We start from the raw sequence: 26536 nt of genomic DNA, 5'->3' as shown, positions 1-26536 counted from the left end.
CAGCGAGCAGCAATGAATCGAATCGACGCATGGGCAGCGGCCGTGTGTTGGCAACAGATACTGCTGCGGCGCGTCCGTCTCACAGCCGCTGGTTCCCTCGACTCCGGTGCGGGCATAATTTTCTGAGAGGTACTCCAGTGGCCACAGCAGTGTCACAGTGAGCGTAGAATTGGATTACATTAAGTGAAAAGTACTTTCACAAATATGTTACTTTTTTTTTTTCAGCTTGTCCGCAATAACAAAATTAGGACGACCGTCTTCGTATTACATTCGCATGTTCTGCGCAGGGTCCCTGGAAGCGCTGCCCCCTGTGTGAAGCCCCCGTAGCAGACTGCAGTTGGTACCTGCCGGCCTCGCAGCCGTTGGCAGCACTGACTGCGTGCCACAGCCCTGCCTCTTCAGGCGTCTGTCGCATTTGTACCGAGTCGTGTCCAGTGTGACGTTCTGCGTTGGGGTTTCGTGCTGCTGTTTCTGCGCCGAGAATTTCTTCTGCTACACCCACACCCTTAATAAGGTAAGGACGACTGTTTTCATGCGTTCCTGTAGTGTTGACTTATTTTCTTTGTTTTCTTTTGGTTTGTTTTTGCAAAGTCACGGTAGTTGTAAGGTTTCATTTACGTTCACTATGGAGACTATCGCTTATAAAGCAAACCGCGTTCGTTTATTACGCTCTCAAAATACTAACGAATTTCGTATTACAAACCTTGATATTTTAAAGCCCTACTGATTTTCCTATTAATTCTGCTGTTCTACGGACTTTAGGCATGAGTGAAAAGCATAGGCTTGGACGAGATTTCTACTCGTACTCGCGCCATTTTGTTGAATTTTTTTTTCCGAAATATAGGTTCGTATTTGCACACGAGTGATCCATAAAAGGATTATTCTGCGTGTTAGGAATAACAGAACAGAATGACGGAACACTGCTTCTGCAAGTAGATAAGATGCTATGGCAGCTTCGACTATTGAGGAATTAAACAGTTACTTTACGTCAGCATAGTGCGTAGACCTTGGGACAGTCTGATCCTATTGCTAGACGCATCTTGACAGTTCGATAGTGGAGCGTTGAATCCGGTATTTCCCCAAGCAGTCAGCTCCAGGAAAACTGTCGAATTTAGTACAAATAATCTGTCAGCTTCTTTCTCCCAGTCCTGCATTAGCAATCGTCAGCACGTCAAGTCACGCAAATGTGTTTTAATACAGAACGCTGTTCCATTGAACTTTGATATCTTCACTTTTCTAGAGAAATGTTTTTGGTGACAAGGTAGTCTGTTGGGTAGTCAGTAAGACAGATAATGTTTCCCTCCATTTCGTCTTTGTTCTATATGTGTAACTGCAGAAATGAATGAATTCTTACGTTGACCTAAAATTGATCCTCTTGCTAGACAAGTTGTCAAAATTCCCGGCGTTACGGGCTTAGTCTTCACTTCTGTTAATAATCGTGCATCTCCAGGCAGAGACTGTGCCGTACACTTACCAAAAAAGTAGTCGGTTTTCTGCTAAGGGGGTATCTGGACGAGTGAAGCAGTGCCCCACGTAAAGGACCACCACTGAAACACTTTGGCAGTAAAACCAGCCATCCTCAGAATCTTTTCTGATAAGTGTTTGTCAGTGCTCAGAACGATATCAAGATACAGAGTATCAGCTACAAATCTCGCTGCAGAGCTCAACTATTATATATATTCTTGATGGAACAGTCCATAGCTGTACTTTCGGTTCATAGCGTGCACGCTGGACACTACGAACAGGCAGTTCACCTGTGGACTGTTCCATCAAAAAATAAGTTGGGAGAAACTGAAGATTCACATACATGTTCTTGTCAAACCAAACGGGTGCTCCTGAGTAATACTTTATTAGGACAAATAAAGAATTATTCAACTGTTGCGGCTTTAAGAAGAACGCATGTTACATCTGTAGTTGCCTACAGTATAAAGTGTGTTGCTGTTGCGTAGAGAAAGGAATACACAGTTTATATCACAGCAAGCGGATCTCTTGACATTAGTACGTTGGGAGTAATTTCATCGTCTTTTGTGTAAGTAAATGAAATATAGCAATGCAGGTGGTTGTAGACAAACTTCCACAAAGAAGGGCTGATACGATAGCCACCTCCTCGCCTCCCTGAAATATGGGTTGTTGACAAATTGGTCTGCATCCATAGATACATACACAGAGCGAGGTGGCGCAGTGGTTAGCACCCTGGACTCGTATTTGGGAGGACGACGCTTCAATCCCGTCTCTGGCCATCCTGACTTAGGTTTTCCGTGATTTCCCTAAATCGTTTCAGGCAAATGCCGGGATGGTTCCTTTGAAAGGGCACGGCCGATTTCCTTCCCACTCCTTCCCTAACCCGAGCTTGGGCTCCGTCTCTAATGACCTCGTTGTCGACGGGACGTTAAACACTAACCACCACCACCACCATAGATACATACATACATTGATCCTTGTTGCATAGAGCACTAATACATTTCGTAATGATGTGGGATGTATCACTTTAACATAAGTTTTCTTTATACAAAATAGTAAATATTTTTATAGTTAATACTTCATGTCTAAAGATTCATCTATTCAGTAGGAGCTGTCATTCAGGAATACTTTTATTTTCTTTTAAATGTTGTTTAGATATCTCCCGGATTTTTAATGCTATTTGGCAAATGACCAAATATTTTTGTGGCAGCATAATTCACACCTTTTTGTGACAAAGTGAGATTTAATCCAGAGTAGTGAAGAGCTTCGTTTCTTCTTGTGTTTTAGCTATGCACTTTGCTGTTATTTTTGAATTGGGGTGAGTCATTGACAAATGTCATAAATGAATATATGTACTGCGAAGGTACTGTGAATATCTCAAGTTCATTAAATAAATGTCCGCAAGGTCATCTTCGGTGGGCACCAGCTGTTAGCCTGATGCTATGAATACTTTTCCTCTTAGTGACGAACTGCCCCCAAATACGATACCATGTGTAAGCAGTGAATGAAAATAGGCATAGTAGGCTAATTTAATGATGTTCGTCACCAATATTTTGCAATAACCCCAGCAGCATAAGTAGCTCAACCTAATCATTTCAGCAGATCATTGATGTTTCTTCAAATTCAATTTCTCATCAGTGTACACATCCAGAAATTTTGAATACTCTGCCTTAGCAATAGACTTGCTTTCATAGCCTATATTTATCAATGGTGTTACGCCATTTACTGCACAGAATTGCGTACACTTTTTTCTCAAAATTTAATGAGAATCCATTTGCAGAGAACCACTTAATAATTTTGTGAAAGACATTATTTACAATTTCCTTGAGTGTGATTACTGTACTTGTATCATTAGCAAAAAGAACTAGCTTTGCATGCACTAATATATATTGAGAAGAGTAAGGGACCCAAGACTGAACTCTGTGGGACACCATTCTTGATACCTCCTCAGTTAAAGGACTCTGCTGATTTTTGCAGACAATCTGTAGTGCTAATTTCAGCCTTCTGCATTCTTCCAGTTAAATATGAATTAAACCATTTGTGCACTGTCCCACTCATGCCACAGTAGTTAAGCTTGTGTAGAAGAAATTCATGATTCACACCATCAAAAGCCTTTGAGAGGTGACAAAATATCCTAATGGGTGATGTTTGGTTATTCAGTGCATTTAATATTTGATCAGTGAAAGCATGTTTATAGCATTTTCTCTTGAAAAGCCTTTCTGAAAACCAAATTGACATTTTGTTAGTACTTCATTTTTACAGGTACGTGATGCTACTCCTGAATACATTACTTTTTCAAGACTTTTGAATAAAGCTATCAGAAGTGAGACTGGCTGGTAGTTGTTAGCATCAGACCTATCTCCATTTTGGAAATACGCAAGCGTCCGATCCCGCCCATCTGCTTTGACGTCACAAATATGGCGGAAACGACCATAAACGACGATTCCAATATGGCGCATATAAAGTCGTTACGTACACATTATGAGGACGAAAATACATCGAAAAACTAACACACACACACTTTCCACAAAAAGCCTAATGAGACTAATGGGACAAGCGCGGGAAATGGGGTGTTTTTGGGTGGGGGCAAACTAAATATAAACTAATTTAGACACCCACCCCAATACAAAACAACACAAAACTCTCCAAATACCACTAAACACAAATCATCTGGAATCGGAAACTTCCCTTGACCTATATAGCTCAACAGCAGCTCCCGATCCCATAAATTAGGATCAAACACTTTACTTGGCTTATATAGCTCGAAAAACATCTCCCGATACCAATACCAACATACGCAGCCACACATTGGGATCGAACACTTCCCTTGACCTGCGCACTGTTAATTTTATCCGTCATATCCATTCCTGAACAAAAACAACAACCGATTAATTTTACTAAAATTACCACACGATGTACAGCGAACACTAAATTAACCTTCACACAAAATCTTTAACTCACTGAAACGAATTCCACTACAAACACAGCCCACACTCGAACAATTCTGGATAATGATCAAAAGCAAACTGAGCCCATTACACCACACGAACGAAAACCCTGAACATACCACCAGAGAGCACAACAAACCACAACACGACGACATCTACAAACACGCCACACTCACAAACCAAACTACGCGCCGTCGTGACGTCACACACAACACCCTTACGCCACGGGTCAAAGCCGACGCGTGGGATCGAACGCTTCTGTCGACCCCTCATTTTTACGCAGTTTTTGAACAACAGAGTATTTCAGTCTATGAGGAAAAATACATATCTGGCTGAGACTCCTACTTATTTGTTGGGAACAAGCTTTCAGTACTCCGTAGCACAGCGAGAGATCTAGGTTGGTGTGGAGTAAGGTGGTATGGCTGTGAGACGGGTAAGGCAATGAACGTGAATGCGAAATAAAGCGTGGGGCTACGGGGTTCGTATCTAGCATGTACTTCATCATAACAGCAAACCAGATGTAAACAAACGCAAGCGCGGTGACAGGTCTGCAGCCGTAGCTCTCCTAAACTGGTAGTGCTCCGCTCTCGGAAGTAGGTCCAACTTAAGTGTTCGATACCTTATTACTATGTCAGTGTGGAAGAATCTTTCAGACATTCTGACGTATTAACAGCCATCAACGTCTATCTTAATCGTACTTTACCTACGTAACTTTTATCTTAAATTGTGTACAGTCACAGTCTCTGTAACCAGTACGTGTGCTCTGATTGTCTCGCTGTTCATACGTACCGCGAAAATGGACGACACTGCTTCCTGCTTCGTAGTGAAACACGCGCGTGGAACACCGTTAATGGCGAGAAACAAGTAGTTAATGTTCTTCACAAGATTACAGACAAAAATCAGCTTTTGACATTTTTCAAGTAGGACTATGTATCAGAAATAAGGGAGGTGTGAACTACATGCGTGGCGTGATAGACAGGGTCGTAGACTGACCATCGTGTGTGCCGGCGGGCGGTGGTTCTACGCTCCGCGTGGTGCGTAATTTTCTTTGTTCGGTTTGAATACCTAAAGCATTTAAATATGAAACTCATCACATGTACATATACATCTACATGGTTACTCTGCAATTCACACTCAAGTGCTGGGCAGAGGGTTCATCGAACCATTTTCATACTACTTCTCTACCATTCCACTCTCGAATGGCGCGTTGGAAAAAGGAACACCTATATCTTTCCGTTCGAGCTCTGATTTCTCTTATTTTAATATCATGATCATTTCTTCCTACGTAGTTGGGTGTCGACAAAATATTTACACATTGGGGAGAGAAAGTTGGAGAAATTTCGTAAATAGATCTCTCCTCAATCTAGACTGCCTTTGATTCAGTGACTCTCACCCCAACTCGCGTATCATATCAGTTACACTCTCACCCCTATTTCGCGAAAACACGAAATGAGCTGCCCTTCCTTGAACTTTTTCGATGTCCTCCGTCAATCCTACCTGGTAAGGATCCCATACCGCGCAGCTATATTCCAGCAGAGGAGGACAAGTGTGATGTAGGATCTCTTAGTGGGTTTGTCGCATCTCCGAAGTGTTCTGCCAACAAAGCGCAGTCCTTGTTTCGCCTTCCCCACAATATTATCTATGAAGTCATTCCAATTTAAGTTGCTCGTAATTGTAATTCCTAGGTATTTAGTCGAATTGAGTGCCCGATTTATCGTATACCCAAAATTACTCGGATTTCTTTTAGTACCCATGTGGATGACTTCGCAATTTTCTTTGTTTAGTGCCAAGTGCCACTTTTCGCACCATACAGAAATTCTCTCTAGGTCATTTTGTAGTTGGAATTGATCGTCTAATGACTTCACTAGACTGTAAATTACAGCGTCATCTGCAAACAATCTAAGGGGGCTGCTCAGATATCTCCTAGATCATGTAGGTGAATCAGGAACAGCAGAGGGCCCGTGACACTACCTTGCGGAACGCCTGATACCACTTCTGTTCTACTCGATGATTTACCGTCTATCGCCACGAACTGTGACCTCTCTCGGAGAGGAAATCACGAATCCAATCACACAACTGAGACGATACTCCATATGCACGCAATTTGATTAATACTCGCTTGTGAGGAACGGTATCAAGCCTTCTGGAAATCTAGGAATATGGAATCGATCTGAGATCCCTTGTCGACAGCACTCATTACTTCATCGGAATAAAGAGCCAGCTGTGTTGCACAAGAACGATATTTTCTGAATCCGTGTTGGTTATGTATCAATAAGTCATTTTCTTCAAGGTGATTTATAATGTTAAAGTACAGTATGTGCTCCAGAATCCTCCTGCAAATTGAGGTCAGTGATATGGGTCTGTAATTAAATGGATTACTCCTATTTCATTTCTTGAATATTGGTGTGACCTGTGCTACTTTCCAGTCTTTAGGAACAGACCTTTCGTCAAGTGAGCAGTTGTATGTGATTGCCAAGAAAGGCGGTATTGTATATGCATACTCTGAAAGGAACCTGATTGGTACACCATCTGGACCGGAAGAACTGCCTTTCTTAAGTGACTTGAGTTGTATCGCAACACCTAAGCTACCTACTTTTATGTCACTCATGCTAACAGCTGCTGTGGTTTTTCAGTGGCACCATCATCGGTAACTTTTCCATCGCTATCGCGGTGTCGACTGTTTTTTCCACTTTACATACGACCAGAATCTCTTCGGGTTTTCTACCATATTTTGATACCATATTTCATTGTGGAAACTATTAAAAGCATCTCGCATAGACGTCCGCACTAAATTTCGAGCTTCAGTGAAACTTAGCCAGTCTTGGGGATTTTGCGTTCTTCTGAATTTGGCATGCTTTTTTCGTTGCTTCTGCAGCAGTGTTCTGATGTGTTTTGTGTACCATGATGGATCAGTCCCGTCTCTTATTAACTTAGATGATATGAATCTCTTGCTGTCGATACTGTATCTTTGAATTTGAGCCATATCTGGTCTAAACTTACATAATTAGCTTGGGAGGAATGGAGACAATCTTAGGAAGGCATCAAGCGAATTTTTATCTGCTGTTTTAAGTAGGTATATTTTGCGTTTATTTTTAGAGGTTTTGGTTGATACGGTTTTGCGGCATATGTGGCAATTAACTTGCCCATCACCAATTTTAAGAAAATGCAGATCTTGTAGTTTACAATTACATATCACACGAAAATTTCTGGTTTTCATTGCAAGTATACATTCTTAATTACAGATATATTATAAAAGATTGCAGTATATGGTTGAAGATAAAACATTACGTGATTTAATTTTTTGGTGAAAAATTAAAAAGTACTGTTTGAATATGCCCATTGTTTTGTAGGACAGATGTGGTCTCACATGAGCCAGAGTGATAAATGGCGCAGGAACATGGAAGACAATTTTGACGGCGTCGAGCACGCTGTACAAATAGATTATTTTTAGAGTTGTGGTCGTAACACTGCAGTCTGAACCCGACAGAATTGATATGGAGCCAAGGTAAGGGATTTGTCGCGAGAAATAACAAGACATTACGCTGTCAAACGTAGTGCAACTAATGCGTGAAGCTTTGTGACACGTCACTGCCAAACGATGGCGAACTGCATAACAGTACGTCACGAAAGAGGAGGAGGAGGAAATGTGGACAGTTTTGTGGCTTGGGGTTCTGCCTCTGATAGACTCCTTATCAACGTAGCTGCACTGAAATGTATTCAGCGGTGTCCGATGTGGAAGGAGTTCAGAGATTACCAGACAGCTGACTCCGATACCTTCAGTGGCTTAGTATTTTACTACATTGCGCTTTTACGCCACACACAGCTCATGTAGAAAAATTACCCTCGTTAGTCACGAATTTTCATCACTCCTGCTTTTAATTAAAATACTATGTTCGCTAATAACGATGGCATGTTATATTTTCCGTCCGGTCACCTAAGGAGAAACTTGCCTGAGTTTTACTATATATTATTTCCTTCTGTTTAAAAATTCACATCCAAAGCTGTATTGTCCTCTGCTCGTCTCTGTTTACGTCTGAACCGCCACTGCTCACACCAGTGCACGTTAGCTGGACCAATTGCCCGGCCAGCGCTGTCAAATCTAAACGCGCCGGTAAAGCTGTTGCCCCGTATTGCAGCACAAGTCGATAGGCACACCATAAAAGGAAACCTCATCATCGTACTTGATTGCACTTGTGACCGCTTGGCATCTGCTCCACCTGAAACTAAATCCAAAGAGGTTCCAGCAAACGCGGAAGAGTACGTAGTGTAATGTTTACATGAAGTTTAATGTGATGAACGGAGTATATTCCGATGTCCACATTTGCAATATATTCAACGCACTTTGCCGTATGTATCATGCCTTCCAAATTAAAACCTAACACTGCTAGGGCACAACCACGTACCGTAAGACAAGACTCCCCACAGAGTGACCTAGCGATGCCACACACTGGCTTTGACCTGTGCCGTAGTTTCACGTGACTCTCTCTCTACTCCCAGTACAGAGGCAGAACACAACACAACACTGACGCTTGTTTCCCTCCCACATTGTTGCTTGGAAGGCAGGGTGTGCTGACATTATTCTGCAGCTGAGACTGAAACGGGAGTTTGTGGTCTGCGAACTGTATGAATGTGTTGTGATGGGAACAAATTAAATAGTCCTTGTTACTACACGTATTTTACGCATACTGCATTTTGGTGAGTGGTTTATCTGGCATTTTCGTCGTCGGTCAAACATGGGCAGTGGTACCAACATGAACGGTATTTTCCTACTGGTAGTGTGGACACATCTTGTAGCGTACTGGTCCGTATTTCCTTTCACGAAATTTGTGCAGCAAGAATCATCATGTGCTGTTAAATGTTCATTCAGTCTGCGTCGGGAACCTTTCTGTTCACTCTTTAGGTGTTTCTGATCATGTGATCTTCTGATGCAAACCTGTTCAGCGTTATACGGAACCTAGAATTCAAATGGTGGTTCGCTCATCAGTATGCAAATGTACAGGCAGTAATAAATTTGTCATCAGAATGGAAATTCCATTTTCAGCTACGTAATGCATACGAAGTTGTGCGGAGAATTTTCCCGTCATTTACAATTAGCGGGAAGTTAGTGAATTCTCCCATGACTTCAGTTGTGTCGTGTTGTGGTTGGTGGGAAACAGCAGTCGCAGTAGACGCCAGGTTACATTCAGTTTCGGCGAAGCTTAAGTGGTGCATTTCGTAGTCCTTACTAAATTGCACGCCACGAAACTCTTAGTGATACATTTTGGGGTACATAGGCATTGGAAAACGGAAACGTCCTTCGCAATTGTGCAGTCCAGGCATGCAGTACGGAGCATTGGACAGCGTTTCCAGTACTTGGAGCTAGAACAACGGTTCTGCCCGCTTGGTCGGCTGTGTTCCTGTGAAGACAAACAAAGGAAATGGCGGAAGACCAGACTTGATGTGGGCCGTCAAGAATGGTTAAAAAAAAAGAACCTTATCACACTGTTACCCCGTAAGTTGACAACATTTGCACGTGACTGTTATAATTATTTATGCATGAAAAAAGTTGTCATTTGTCATGGCTGCTACTGGATATGAGGTCCTAAATTCCGTATTATGAAACAGCACCGTTTCAAGGCAACTGTACATGGAAGATTTTTAAAAACGACACTTTCTTTCTGATGTGTTATCAGACGTCATATAAGGACGTATCGGCTGCTAAAGCCTTCATTACATTCAGTTTACGTTGCGGGGGCTGATCTTCCAGCGGTTGATTGTGAGGCAGCGGTTGTAAGCGTTAAGTTACAGAGCAGAGGGTAGCTACGGAGGTGACTCGAGTCCTACCATCTCACCTTCACGTTTGTAAAGGTTCTGGGACTTCTTTATTATGTTAATTGCAGTTAGTTCTTAAATATTAGATATTTTGTACATACACTAGTTACCTCTCTCTGGAGGTGTGCGTATCAGGTCTGGGTTGTCATTACAACGATTACAAGGTTTACAACGAAAAGCTCCCAAAGTACCATAAACGCACTTCACACAAAATTCAAAACAGACATCAAAGACGACACTGTTTCACAAAGCAAGCAACAACGCGGATCAACCACAATGAAGTAATTGTGTGAGATTTGTAGAAAATAAAATTTACATGTTAGTACACCCTAACAATGTCACAGCATCAACATAGGATCCCTGGGGTGACCGAAATCCTGTGCAAAAGGGTCTCGCCATTATGAAGGCTACCTGTTGTCCGCAAAATTCATATTTAATGGCAAAGTCGGTGTTCCGAATGAAACCTGTTCCTGACTTCAAATACCAACAGCCACCAGGCAAACAGAGGTTATTTTCGTTTCATTGAGCACGCACCACACACACAAACTTAGATTGTGGCTGAAATTCGTTCATGTACTGGAAAAATAGCCGAGAAAACCACCACTTGTCAGACTGTTGTATGAGCTAAGGAATGAAATATCCTCGTACTGGATACACAAGACAACATATTACAATTTTATTGATTGATCGCTATTAAGGGAAGATAAGAACTGAATGATTTTAGGGAGCTTGACTAGGAAGCAGAGTGGTGCTGTGAGGTGGTATGTAAAGAGCCACTCGACGTTTACGTCTGAATTAAAACACACGAAAATATTAAGTGGTGCTTAAACTTCGACATATGGTACGTGTCTCTCGAATGCAGCCTCCAAATGCGGAACCCAGTCTGCTAAATATGGGGTAGGATTTACTTGATGCAGACACTGACCATCCATACATTAAATAGTTTTGAAGAATGCTTGCTTGTTCTGCTTTTAAGTACACTGGGACAGAGAGCAACTACTTTCGGCAGTCAACTTCTGAGGACAAAGGCCCATTGCAAGAATTCACTATAAATCCAATAATTAGACAGTACAGTTACCGAGTAAGAGCACCTCTACTCTGTACTTGACAAAGAATTTTATGTTCGGTTTTGGCCTCGAATATGAGACACACAACACCTGTGGGGAATGAAGTGGTTCTAGCACTACACATTCCACCCTCCAAAGGGAACTCACAGTTGAAAATACTCTTTCCACAACATTATTTATGTCTGGTACAGCAGGAGCAAAACTCACAAGTGTGTCTATATTTTTACATCAAGTACCTGTACTTTTAAGTGTATTGAATACATCGCACAGTCTCTCATCTGTTTCCAAATTAGCTTTTTCCAATTCCTCAAGTTTCTGGGATACAATGTTGTTCACGCATCCTATCTCGTCTGAAATGTTGCACATCAGTCTACTGCCTTAAGAATTATCAGAAAATTTAAAAGTTCAGCCCAAGAAACAGTTTTTTTTTTTTTTTTTGTGTTATCCAATGAGATGATTTCAGAGGTTGAGGTGGAGAACTGTACTTTTCCAAACAAGTCACAAAAGTGTCTTAGAATTGGTAAAAGGCTCGTATTTTGACTGAGTGAAAGTATCTTCTTTTCCAAGTTAATTAAAATGGTATTATTTCTTGAAGCAAGCTGAAACCGTGGTTATTTCCAACTTTCGGATTGAATTTAAAAAAACATTTTCAATGGGCATTGTGTGAAATGAAGCCAAAGAAGTGACTGTGGGTTCTCGAAAATTTGTTTCAGCAACGTGGGACACGCATTCTGAGATAGAAAACAAGATTTCAAAGGTTCATACATATCAATAACTTTCGTAACTCCTAGCAACAATGACAACCATCTAGTTTTAATACTACCTAGAACTCTCCCGTATCCAGTATCAACGAAATCACAGAATGATTTCAGTTGGTCCACACGTTGAGGGTAAATGTGTGTCGTCCTCAGTGTAACTTATTTTAAGTTAAAGTAGTACGTGAGCCCAGGCACCGATGACCTCAGCATTGATATCCCTGTAACGTTCTTTAACGAAAACTTGTCACACTCGTCCGTCATTTCTGGAGTAGCAAATGATCGATACGAATCGCGAAGCTCGCGCGTAAGTCACTGGCACTCAGCACGATGACGGAAGATGCTGTGTTCACACCTCTCCTCATCCCGTGACCAAAATGCAGCATCTTTGTTCCATCTTTGCGTTCACCAAAAGCGGTACTGGGAAATCGGTTGACGAAATCCGGTTTTTGGGGCGCCAGGCGAAGGGGGTGTGTGTTGCTAGCTGTATAGCGCGGCTCGAGATAAGACTGTGACGTGGGTGGGACGCAGGCGGTCCGGCAGTGCCGACACAGACGTAGACGCCCTGCTGCAGCCGTTCCCTCGCCTGCCGCGCGAGCTGGCAACGCCGCCCCGTGACGTCAGCGCTGGGGGGGGGGGGGGGGGGGCAGCCGGCTGTCTGAGCAGCCCAGTTGTGACGCAGCAGCCTGGAGGGAAGCGGCGTGCGACGTTGTCCTGCCTGCCCAGACAAAGCTTGTGTATCTTGTGTCTGCACGGGAATACCTCAGAAAGGTAAGGCAGGAATTTATGGGAGCGGCGGATGTTCTGCACGCTTTTGTGTCGTTTTTGTCGCATAACTCACTTACTGCTCTTGTCTAATACTTTGTCTTACTTTGAAAAATTACGACCGCTACGAACAAAGGCGGTGGCTAACAGTGTGTTAAATTACCGTTTTGGGTGTTCAGTGATTTATTGGTCGTTACTTACGGCCTTGCTCCAGTCTATGAAAACTTGAGCGAGAATAACGTGGAACGAATGGAAAATAATGTCACAATCAGTCGGCTAGTGTTTCGATGTGCCAGTGCAGATTTTCAGGGAATTCACGTACAACAGGCATTTAAAATGAAAACCTCGCGTTTTTGATTATGTTCGTAGGACGCAAGTTTACGAAAACCATGAAATGCAGAACTTTGCAGTAAGCGAGTTTTAGTGCGACAAGGCGTGTAGCGGCTTGCAGGCGTGGGAGAAATTTATTTTTTAATGTTTCGCGTAATGTGACCAAATTCAGACATCTGAAATGTTGTCAAGATGTACTCATTCAGAGGTATAATCTTAAATTGCGGTCGTCACACAGTAAGAGAAGTACCGCAGTTGGAAACATTGCGCGTCGCGAGGTAACGTGACTAAGGGCGCCGAAATACGCGGACGTTAGTCAGCCAGTATTTCAGAATGAGGGCAGTTACCGACTTCCAAGAAACGGCACGCAAGACTACCAAAACTGGAGAGATTTTTCCGCTACCCCTCTACTCCGGCCACGTTGTCGCTGTTCATGGAGTCAACTTAGGCATCAGACGTATCGTTGTAGTTTATCGGTACCTACCTATTCGCGACGCAGTTTGCAGACAGTATCCCCACACCCCGTAGGGTATCTGCAACAATTACGTCGTCGTACGGCCCACACATCAGCAGACATGACGTGTCAAAAATTTAGACGCGCGATAAACGGGCTTTTCTTTAAAAAGGAGCGCAAATTAAGCAGACTGTGTTTACCCAGTATTTCAGAATGAGCACTTGCTTTCGAACACACGTTAAGAACAATTTCAAACCGTTTCTAAACTTTATCTCGCTTACATGCTTAACGTCACATGTTACACACGTAAACTCGTCTGCAAAGTAATTAGATGTAGGAAGCTGCTTCGTGCGTGGGCGTTGCGGATCCTGTAATCCGTTCGCGAATCACAACTCGTGGCGTGACGCCGACACGCTTGTGGCGAGGAGACGCAGCAGTCGCGTTCATTTCCGTATTTTCACAATGTTCTGGAGTTAAGGTTGTGGTCGACGAGCAATCTGTAGCTTTCCCCAACACCCTCATTACACAGAGGCGACCATTTGCGTATTAGTTGGCGAATTCTTGACAATTTATCGTAATGTCTGTGCTCACGAAATAAACATTTCGTATTTTTTATCGCTCTGTCACGTCACGTCTCCTCGTTTGTGATTTGCTGATGAAATTTTTTTTTTAGCACTCTACAACGCTGCATCGCTTTGTTGGGCTGTTCTCGTGTTACTATTTGTCTGTTTATGATGAGAGCCCGGTGTGTCGACAAAGCAACGCATCAGCCATCTGTGAGGCGCGCCGTGTTCTGTGCGGCTTGCGCTTCAGTCGTGTATTATGTGAGGGAGGAATGAATGTCGGTGATTCTGACGCCGTCACTTACCAGCTTCTTTATTTGACGTTGAAATGACACGATTAAAGTGCAGTGTAGATTTCTATGTGCAGCCTGTAACGGCGGCAGAATCTGGATTTAATTTGTGCCATTTCCAGTGCAACAATTGCGAGAGTCGAGGTAGATTTGTTGTTAGTTTCCGTCAGAGGCTGAATCACGTCAAAATTATAACATTTGTGGGGGCATTTGCTACTTATGTTTGACAGAAACCTACAGTAAACATTATTTCGTTTAGCCAGATACTGTTACAGAAGCCTTACCCGTTATTGATGGTAAGTCACAGTTTCGGAATCGTCGGTGGCCACTGACGTCGCATTTACAGACACTTCGGCATGACAAAGTACTGAAGACGACCCGTCTTGAAGAGTTCAGAAATGCCATGTGTCAGTTAGACTACACATCGTCGTAAAACGCAAATTTGAATACCAAAATCATAAAATTGACAATTTTCTTCGCAAACAGGTAGATCAATACGACGACTGTTCAGTGTGCTCCCCTTATCCAATGGCAGCACAGAACGCGTGACGTCACGGAAAAGTGACTGTCGTCACACGTGAGGGACAGGATGATTTGATAAAAGTTGCGCGATTTTATGTATAGTAAGTAACCCGGAATCGGTGCTCTAAATGCCCTTCACTTTCGTGACGTGGAACTATGTGTGGTGGCTTTCGTATTTATACTCGCCTATCACAAAATGTACAACGCAATTGATGCACGCCGTATTAAAGACCTGTTCAAAACGTATCGTGTGTAGCGAGATAAGATTTGCTGAATTGTAGAAAACTGTGGCGTTCACGGATGAACAGTAGCGGCAACCAAAACAGTTTCCTAAAAAGGCCTCCATTTAATCGCGGTTGTGTGGAATCAGCTGTTTACGTCACACGTAGATATCCAATAATAAGGGAGTAAGGTCACTCGTGACTTAGGAATGTGTACAGTGTTTCCGGGTGCTTTCAATTCATTAGGTGTTCTGTCCACCAGCAAAATGTGATAGCTGCATAAAATTTCTCACTGTGGTGTCTCACAGGATACTTGGACCGGCAGTAAACGTGACTCAACGTGGAGACGGTGGCGAGGTGTCGCCCTGACACGTGGCTGAGGGTAGCCTGCGTGCAGCAGTAACCGTGCTGTACCGGTGTGCGGACGTTCGCCACGATTTTAGCTGCTCCGAAGGGTTGGGTCCCTTGTCTCCCCCTCCCCCTCCCCCTCCTCCTCCTCACCCGCCGCGTAGTAAAGCTGCTTACTGAGCCTTTCCGCTGGTTTACTTATCACAGGACCAGAATCTCTTTGGAGTTTCCGCCACATTTATGGGGTATCAGTTCCGTCTCTTATTAATTTATTTGGTACGAATCTCTAGAGTGCTGTTGATAACATTTCTTTGACCTTTAAGCCTCATATGGTCTTCACTTACATAGTTTGGAAGGATTGGGGAGTGTCTCTTAGAAAGAAGTCTACCGAAGTTTTAGCAGCTTTTATAAATAGATATATTTCGCGTTTAGTTTTGGTGAATTTCTTTTTTACGGAATTGATCCTCGCTACGACTGTGTGTTCACTAATCCCTGTATCCGTCGTGATGCTCAGAATTATTTGTGGCTAAGAGGTCAAGTGTGTTTTCGTAACCATTTGCAATGTGAGTGGTCTCGTGAACTAATTATCCAAAATAATTTAAAGAGACCATTTAGAACAATTAGAGAAGTTGTTTTGTATAGGGTCTGAAAATGAACTTTTGACAACATATGGAAGGTAGATTGAAGTCGCTACCAACTATAATTGTATGAGTAGCGTACCTATTTGTGATGAGGCTCAAGTTGTCTTTGAACTGTCCAGCAACTGTTTCATATGAGACCGGGGGTCGGCAAAAGGAGCCAGTTATTACTTTATTCAGGTTGTCGAATATAACCGCTGCCCACCCTAAGTGACAGGAACTATCTGCTTCAATGTAACTTGTGAGTTGGAACAGGCATTACATTATTTTCCCTTACGTTGTGCTTCTTGTTTCTGTTGTAGTGCAGATCATTACAATTACGGTTTTTCCCTCCAAAACCTAGGATGTTTTGTCTCTGACTGTAAATACCAGAGCTAAAGAATGTAGAACAACAACGTACGTTACAAGCATAGCATTCTGTATTACCACAGTTCCTTATCTCTAACATTTTAAAAATGTACGTCGACTTTAGATGACATGTCAGTCATAGAAGTTCTTACCTCTAATTAGTAGCGTATTTTCAGTTATGTTTTGAACATTGTCCCGCTACACTTTATTAACTAATGTTTCGCCGCAAGAGATACCGGATTTTAGAGAGTAAATTAATATGGAGTATGTCGTTCTTCTTTTCAAACGTTCACATACCCATTTCTTCTTCCCTTATTGTCTTTTGGGCATGCAGTTGTAGTAATTAAAGTAGGCACATTGCAGTGACAAAAAAGAAATGATTAGCGTACATTCGCACTCTTTTACATCTTTCCGTTCTTGTTGTTCTCATGGCGATAGACTGTTTCTATGTCAATAAGTGAGCGTGAAAGGAAGCTACCGTACAGACAGAGGGATCTGTATTTATACTCGGCACAACTAATCACATACTGACTTAGTCGTCGGTATTGCTTTCGTTTCCCAAATGTTATAAATGTTTACATTTCGGAGAAGCAGCTCTGTATTTCCCCGAGATGTCGATGGAGGTCCCTTACGTACTGGTTGCATCAAGTAAGATGTGAAGACGGCGGTTCGAAAGCGGACAGAAGTAGTACGAGGAATTGCGTCGCTAACCTGAGGGATCGCTAGTCAAGCTACCTGGCGAAGGGGCAAGTGTGGCAAATGCCCGGCGTGGCAAATGTCCATCATTCGCTGTACCACTGTGTGCTTGTAATCTGAAGTTGAGCCACTCACAGAGGTCAGCCACAGCGCAATGAAACCCTATTTTAATCGCTAGATTTTCGAAAATAAACATTAAGAGAAACAGGGCTGTAGTAGAATTATAAACATTATGACTTAAATATAGGAGACAACCGCAATTTACGACACACACAGTTTAACTACACAAACCCGTGACCAGTTTCAGATTTTCAAGCATCCATTGTTAAGTGCTTTTGCAAGCTGGTCAGTACTTGCGTTAACCGCCTACGGCCAATCCAGCGATGCGAAATTTCGTAGTTTAGGTAGCAACAAACATCGATGCTCCCTGAAGGAATGAGTAGTCGAAACAACCACAACTGCAACATATCGAGATAAGATATACCCGCCACAGTTGTCTTACAGTATTAAAACGGCCCATTCAGCTTCGCCTGTCACACTGCACAGGGTACATTAACCCTCGGCGAATCGCGTTCATGCACCGAAATTTGGTGAGGATTTTCAGTTCGGCACACTCTCACATTGCGGAGATAAACTTTTTCAGAAAAGTGTTAATTGCTTTGTCGCTGAATATCAGCGTGGGGGCGAAATGTCCATCCTCAATTGATGCCTCCAATGTGGCGCAAATCTGAAGGCGCCGGCCGTAACAGTCCGCTTTTAATTGTTGTAAGGGATCCAGACGGTACGGTTTGGAGTGTAACCGCCGACGCACTGTCTTCCACACACTTTGCTGCGGTGTTCCGAGTTCGTGGCTTTTGCGTGCTGTTGACTTGGGTGGACTGCGTACAGAAATCTCGTTCAGCCCCCCCCCCCCCCCCCCCTTACACGGTTTTTTGCAGCTGCCGCATTTGGTCAAATACCTCGCATGTTACAACACACGAAAAGTCTTCCCTTGCCTTGTCGGCATTTTGGCAAGGCGCTGAATTCGTAATGCCATGCAATCATATTCGTACACTTAATACTTCGGAAACATTCGAATTCTGGAAACGAGTGAATCGTTGATGGTAGCCCTCTGTCTCGCCTTTTACCCGTCGTCTTTAGTTTCTACACCAGTACGGTGCTGAGCAGCCCAACTCATGGTCTCGATCCCCTTGCTCATTTTACACAAGGCCAAGAAGTCTTTAAATTCTTAGTCAGTCCGGTTGACAACATTGCATTTACGGATTATTTCAATAACGTACGTAATATCTGTACACGTAATGTGCCTCCAGGAACACCCGCGAAATGTTAACCATCAAAGTACTTCCGTGCCCTTACAATTAATCACTGCAGCGCCTAATTTTAATTCACAGAATCTCTTACTTTTTGAACGCGCTTGGTTACACTTCACGTGCTGAGTTTAATCCCAGTACATACACTGTGTACTTACTGTCGGGAATCGTTCCGTAAGCAATGAAAGATAATGTAAGTAAATGATGAGTATATGCCTACTTCTACTGAACCCATATTACTCCTCCGTGGTACACAAGTTAATTATGTACGTACATGTAAACGATGCAGTTCCGCGTGTAACTGACGTATACAAAGACGCGGGTATCGTTAATAGTCGAGTGTAAGTGTTTGAATTCTAAAATTGGATGTAGAAGTTCGTTATGTGGAGAGCCAAGTACGGAAAACCACTGCATCAATGGCTTTATTCTTCTTTCAAAATAATGCTGAGAAATTTATACACAAGTGCTTTCTAACGCGTAAGTACCTAGTGTATGGTGAGCTGTCAGTGTTCCTGTTCATTAACTTGTAATTCACGCACTACCTACCCTTAGTTCACTTACAGTATCACTGAAGCGTCGTTCCTTTCCGTACGTAAAACTGCGATTACAAGTTACGAAATGCCACAGTAGGTGAAGTAACGTCCTCTCTAAAGCACTGCAGGACCTTTGCTTGTCTCTGAGTTGCACAGCTGATACAATGAATTCTCGTTACCACTCACGAATAAGTCCGTCTCTCGTTTATTTACGATTAAAATGCGTAATACTTGGGCAAATCTGGTGATAGCAAATGTCGTGCTGCTTACGGTTTATCAAAACATGTCCCCGACCTTCATGCCTTCTTTCTTCTGTCGTGTAAATTTAGCCAACTCCAAGGAAACAAGACGACTGGCAAATCAGGGATTTCAGTCCCCTTATCTGTCAGTTTCAAACAGCTGTTTCTCTTTCTTTTTCTCTTACAGAAATTAGTATTGCATATTTCTTTACACTTATTGCGTGTACAAATTATTTCCTCTTTTTTACTTATTTACATAAAAATATGCGAATAATCGTTACCACCTAGATGGACATAAAACATGAAAATTATATCTATGGACGGTTAGTCTCTAAATTGGCTAAAAGAGAATTACTACCATCCTTGTATCCTCTTCTATGTAGGTGCTTCAAAAACATATTCATTACATGATGAACGGTACTGTTTTTATAAACTCACGCAAAGCTTTATTAACGTGACTTTTCTCTACCGAAATATTTCAGACGGGACTAAAGAAAACGATGGCGTCAACTCTTGACAGTTTTTGTGTGGTGATCCACAGTGCGGACCTTACTGTAGTTAGTTTCTTACTGTGCTTAGTTTGAAGCGTCAGAAATTAAACTTGGTATTTGAACCTAAAGTAAGTGCAGCTTGCGGGGATGACGTCATACAGCGATATTCTGCGCGGTTATGTTGTAAGAATTCGTACCTGTAGCTACGAGATTTAGAGGGATTTTTTCCTTGCTCTTTGTTCAATACAAAGCCACTAAATGTGGCACCAGTGCTCCGGTAGTATAAAACGGAATACGGCGACCGGTCAGTCTCTTCTGCATCAACGAATCAGAGCGCAGACAACAGCCACTTACTGGGAACTGTTGAAAGTGACCAGCGCAAATATATAAGGGTTACTGCAAAAAACAGCCGCCATAAAATAAGTTCCGGCCAGCGTACTCGGCGCAGCACAAGGGAACAGACAGGAAAAATTTAGGTTCCTCTTTTGCCCACGAATGGCGCGTGGGTAGGGTGATCCTCGGTAAGGCGTCTTTATTGGCCGCAGTTTCTCGATTTTTCTCGTCGTCGTCGTCATTTCGCTGCAAGCCTGGAAGCTTCGAGGAGACGCGCTGGCGCTGCGGAACAGCGGTTTGTGGGCAGGAAGCGGGCGTCCGCGCAGTGCAGATAACTGCGGGTCGCCAGTCCAGGGTCAGCGGGCGACGTCACGCGGCGAGGCTGGTGGAAAACGGCTGCTGCGAGCACACTGATGAGGGGGGGGGGGGGGAGGGGGGGGGGGGGGCGACGGCGGCAGCAGCAACACTGACGTCACGGCGCAGCGAAGAACGGCTTCGGTGAACAAAGTACCCACCACCACATTCCGCAAAGTCGTCTCACGTTTGGATCTGTAGGTGGTTTCTTAGTTTTACTGCATGCCCCATCACGATATTAATTTTGTGGTGCTTTAGGTTTAGACTTGATTGATACACAAGTGTGTTGGAAAAGAGCACTGTAACGTATTACGGTTATGCACATGACGGTATACGGTTACATTCATGACGGTGCATTTTGTGTGCTTCATATCGTTTGAAAGCGATGTTTCACGCTGAGCCGGAAAACATTGGCGCGTAAAGAATGTGTACGCCACAGGAAGTTTCCAGGCAGAAGAACGTTTCCTTCATCTTGGCAGATCTGCTCGGCGGTGGAGATGACCCGAAGTTACGGGGGCGGCGCAAACACCGAGAGAAGGTAATTAGCGACTCGGCCGGGAATCGAACCTGGGACGCTAACCACGGACTGCGGACACTGCTGCACCGACCGTGAACACGTGTCGGTCTGGGAAACGCTGTGTGGGGCTCACCACCTCTCTTCCCTGCTAGAAGTAGTCAGTGTTTCGAAATTCTTCCGTTCATTACCGCCTTAACAACGTCGCGTTTTGTCTCTGTGGAGCGGGGGGGGGGGGGGGGGGATGTGAGGATGTTCTACAAAACGAAAATCTACTCTCATTTTGACCTAGAACATGGGAATTTCTTCTCAGATGGGTCTCTGATAAGAGCCGTGCTGTCCGTTCAACGGAAAGAAAGATTGTGTTTTGCGGCATGGAATATCCGCTGACAAACTTCGGGGTCACGTTATTCTGTTTACACTTGTTAATAAATGAAATGGCCATGCTAGTACTCGCAATTATGTAGGAAAATTATATTACAAATCGCCTACTTTCAAAAAGAAATTCATAGCTCAGATCCTCAATAACAGAATTGTGGTTGTGGAATAGCATACAAAGAAAGATTAATTAAACGAGAAAGGTTATTCGTTGTATCGTGAAATATTGATGCACTATTCGAAGTCTTCCAATTATCAAATGGATAATTTTTGGGCACAGGCCACTGATGTCATTGCCAAACAGAAAGAAGAAATCGTTGCAAGGCATGCGAAAAAAACTGTCAAATTTGTCCAAGTGTGTTATCAGAGGTAACCAACAAGGATGTTCCAATAATACAGGTTTCACACCCACGTTCTGTGAACGTGTTATTAATAAAACTTCTATACTGTTTTCAGCAGCTAAGACCCAGTTATTGTCCAAAGCGCTGAAATTCAATATCGCACCTGCGATTAAAGAACCACACGTGGTAGACAATTTCATAGTAGGCCTTAAATTAGGTTTGGAGTGTACCAAAACGCCAAAGAATTTTCAAACGCGGTTGGGCTAATAATCCTGTAAAATCTTAGAAAATGAATGATCTGTCGCTCAATCAAAGCATTACGTTATAGACCGGTGAAAAGTATTAATCGTAAACTGGAGAATAATGGCGCCCTAATTACGAAAGCCGATAACGGGAACTCGTTAATTATAGCTTCCAAAGCGGAATACATAGATAAGAGCCATTTTTCGATCAAAATGGCATTACTTCCATCGAATCAGATCCTACTCAAGCGTTACACAGAGAGATAAGAACAGGTTTGCAGAACACTAATAAATTGATAGGAGTGTTCCTAAAGAAATGACTCCTGAATATGAACCCGAAGCCTCTCAGACTAACGAGACAATTCAAAGTTCACAAAAACTTCCATCCGATACGTCCTATCGTGGACAGTGCAAACAGTACGTACCACAAGCTGGCCATCTGTTTACATTACAAAATTAAGGACAACTTCGCTTTCCGGAAAAATTACTTTCAGAAACTCTGTCGAATGGTAAATAAACTGAATAACGTAATCTGCCATGCCACATCCGAGCTGGCCCCCTTTGAGGTTTCCAGCCTCCGCACCAACGTACCTGTAGATCGGACTTACGCTTCCATAAGAGATTGTCAGATATTGAAATTGATGTGCTCATGAATCTCCCGCGCCTTGTTTTGAAATACAATTACTTTTCTTTTAAAAACAAAATATACTCACAACCGTACGGGTTAGCATTGGGTAGCCCTCTAGCAGGGATTCTTTCCAATATGTTCATGGATACGATAGAATCTCAATTTTTTGTTAGTAATATAGAGATGGCGGAGAAAATAAAGTTGTATGCCGAGATACGTGGATGATATTTTCTTGGTGATTGACTCGTCGCAAGAAGACATAGATCAGATACTGGTACTGTTTAACGATCTCCACGAGAAAATTATTTTTACTCTTCAAAACGAGTCACCGAGTAGGACGTTGCAGATCTTAAGTTATCTATAGTCGATGACATAGAATACGACATCTCCAGGAAGCATAGGTTGAAAAAATGTCATATCTGCCGATTCTGCACACCCGCTGGCACATAAAATGGCACTTTTTCATTCTAGTATGCATAGAGAGATATCCATTCCCCTATCCGCAGAAGCCTTGGGACACGAACTGGCAACCCTGGAAACAACAGCGCGAAATAACGGTTAAGAGCTTGAAATGGAGAGACTGCTCTAAGACAGGAAAGTAAATAATTATAAAAGTAAAAGTTCCACGTTAGGTTATCGTGCTGGAAGTCAGTGCATTCCTAGGTAAAGTTTCATATTAAATAGGGCGTCTTCTAAAGAACCAGGGGTTCAAGACAATTTTGCCTACTAATAGTAGGCTGCAGAAGAACCTGATTCACACTTTGACAAAGCCTAAATTGTCATTATCTGGAGTTTACAAGATTGCATGTAGCAATTGTCCGAAATTTTACATCGGCCAAACAGGAAGAGCCTTACTAACGAGATACAAGGAGTCTATCCCTACCAAAGTTGCGGATGGCAAGCGTGGTTTGACATTCGCTGAACACTTGGTGCAAACGGCTCACGCACCCAACCCTCCGAATAATACTCAGCTCTTGCATTGAGAAGTTCACACACTACATGACAAAAAATAACCTTCTTAACGACCAGCTGCAGCTGCGAAGCAAAAACTTTTTTAAAGGTGTTCAACCGTTATTCCATCCGCCATAATCGTAGGGAGTAATCAACATGTTTTAGCACTCCCGTTTTGCCGAATAGCTGGGATCATCCGATATTTCAAACCCGTTGTTATCCCCATGCGGTCAAGTTCGATGTTTAGCTCAAATATGCTAGGTTGGCTTAAAATAGTAAACGCATTGGTCCCTTCACTTTTGACGTCCAAACAAATTATTACAAATGTTAAGACAGTCGCTATATCTGTGCTCCTTACAGGACAACGTGTACGTCAATTTCGTTAGCCGCACGCGGTTATTCATAAAATTTTAAGTTAAGGAGTACACGTTGGTACGAGTGTCAACACACACTGTCGCGCATGCGCTCTCGAGGCTGTGGACAGTACCAGCACAACGTCCGTTGCTGCCGTACTGCGGTCGCGGAGTGGGGCCGTGGCTGTTTCCCGGGTAAGTTATTACAACGTGGCGACGTATTTCTGTATTACAGTTTTTAGTTTCTGACGTTTCCCAGTATGGACAAATCGTAGTTCCTTGTATTCTGAAGATGGTTGGGTTGTCCCAACTGAAATCTAGGTAAACATTGCAACTGAGGCTGTTGTTAATTTCAAATTAATATTTATACAGCTGCTGACAGGGCCGCGAAATGTTATAATAACCTCATCTCCTCTTTATTACTGCTCATACATAAGCAGCTTATTTTCTGGAGTTGGGCTTTAAGAGCGTCGTTGGTGGCTGCTCTACGCGCCGTGAAGGGCGGCATGAGGCACACACAGATTGTCCCTACAGCTGAAAATAGCGTCGTGCCGTATTCGCGCTGCTCACTAAAGGCTGCCGAAGCTGCCAACACAGACTGCCGCATATCGGCGGCCATATTTGTCTACACGACATGCAGCCCGTCTTGTTCTCTGGAGTGCCTTAGCTTTTTTCATAAAAATATAACTGATTTTGGTACTTATATGCGGACATCAGTTTGGAGAGGTACGGGCACAGACAAATTTCAAAATTACCGCTATCGGCTGTGTTTCACACATAAGGACGTCGTCGTCTTGAGATCTCGTGATACCAGAAGACAGGAATGTGCTGCAGGAAGCTCTTGTGCCGACGTCACTCGCTATTGCAGTTCGCTGCTGAGCTCGGAATACAAATGAAAGAAAACTACAGGTTCCCCTAGAAACGTCCTTTCGTGCAAGAAATATAACTACGTCTTTGCAAAACAAAACGGAAGCTAAACCTACCGCTGATGAAGAAGAGAGCATACTTTTAAAGTGGGCCAAGCCATAGCTCCAGTCTCCTACTTATGCCGTCACAACAGTATTGTGGGAAATCGTAACCCATTAGTCTCCGTCAATGCACGATAATTCCAATTGCATATTCCAGTGTACTCAACGAGATTCTAAATCGAAATACAGTGATACGTAGTTCTGAAATGAATTCAACTCCATGTTTGCAATGTACGTGTTAATTCCATCTCCGGATCACACTTCAGTGCCCTTGAGAGATGCAGACACACTCTTCTCACGATTACAGCTGTGGTAAACATTACCAAATGGTTTCGCGTTTTACGAACCCGGATTGACGTGAGCTGTGGAAGTTTGTGCGGCATTCGGCTTAGAGTTCAGATCCGGCCCAAATTTTCGTGTTTCGCAAACAGCGGCGGTCACTCCGCAATCGCGAAATTCGAATACAGTACCCAATAAATGTAAAACTTGTTTCCCATCTACACGAACCTACCTTTATATATAGGGATATGTTTGTCAAGCCCTAACAACTTGTGTATCGGGAAAAAATCAGAATAAATGGCGATTTCGTAAGTTTTTCATTACTGTGTCAGATGTTACGCTTGCACATGTTCTGTATAAAGAAGATAACTTCAATTGAATCGTTGCCACTGCCGGGTTGCTTATACTATTGTAAGACTTGCTGACACTTTAGTTTAGTTAAGCACGAGGGATGAAGCTTGCCTATCTAGTAGACATGTTGAAATTTGTCGTAAGGCGTGGACGGATACCTCAGCTGGCAAGAGTGAAGCTTCCGCGTTGGCAACCTCTTCTGTGCGTAAACGTCTCAACAGCCAGAATACTCGGGTGTGGTTGACGCTTTGCTGATAGGCGCGGAAGCAAATACTCCGGCTGCGAGGCTGAAACACTGAGGAGACACACAGCCACTGAGAGAGAGAGAGAGAGAGAGAGAGAGAGAGAGAGAGAGGTCTGCCACCGGGGAGCGGCCGCCCGCCGCGGCCAGCCCAGGCTCCACAGAGGCCGGGACTTCCCCGGGCAGCTGGCGCAGTGCGGCCACACCTGCGGAAAAAAAGTACCTGTTGCTGTGGGGGAGAGGAGTGTGCGGCAGCGAGGCTGACGCGACGACGGAGGGCAGAATGGCCTTCCTGCCCCAAGTACCCTCCGCCACACACCGTAAAGTGCCATTGCTTAAAAGAGCTATTTTTGTTTCAATTAAATCTTAAGGTAGCTTTAGTAACTTGCTAACTGTTGACTTTGCTTTAAAGTGACTTCACATTTTTTCACCAATTACAAAATGGTTCAAATGGCTCTGAGCACTATGAGATTTAACTTCTGAGGTCATCAGTCCCCTAGAACTTAGAACTATTTAAACCTAACAAACTTAAGGACATCACACACATCCATGCCCGAGGCAGGATTCGAACCTGCGACTGTAGCGCTGACGCGGTTCCAGGCTGTAGTCCCTATAACCGCTCGGCTACCACGGCCGGCTATTTCCTATTGTACTTGGATGAAACGTGAATAATTCAGTCATACCAACAGTGTTTGTCGGTATTTTGTGTGATACTTTAAAGTCCTCCAGGAATTATGTTGAATGACGAGCTGCGTTAGCGTAATGGTGAAAGTGCTTGGCTGCTAAGCAAAAGGTTCTGAGTTGAAACCTTAT

At 43.3% G+C, this 26536-nt stretch overlaps 1 protein-coding gene across 1 annotated transcript in view; it reads left to right on the top strand.

The window, feature by feature from the left end:
* The first annotated feature begins 12725 nt into the window (after positions 1-12725).
* Positions 12726-26536, top strand: part of LOC124553785 (cortactin-binding protein 2-like) — a 312986-nt gene continuing 299175 nt past the window's right edge. The window contains exon 1 of the mRNA XM_047127762.1: positions 12726-12813. The gene's annotated coding sequence lies outside the window, so the exon portion shown is untranslated. The remainder of the gene's footprint in view (positions 12814-26536) is intronic.

This window comes from Schistocerca americana, chromosome 11, assembly GCF_021461395.2.
Source record: "Schistocerca americana isolate TAMUIC-IGC-003095 chromosome 11, iqSchAmer2.1, whole genome shotgun sequence".
NCBI lineage: Eukaryota > Metazoa > Arthropoda > Insecta > Orthoptera > Acrididae > Schistocerca > Schistocerca americana.
The sequence above is the reverse complement of the archived record's forward strand: the minus strand, read 5'-3'. Positions and strand labels throughout refer to the sequence as shown.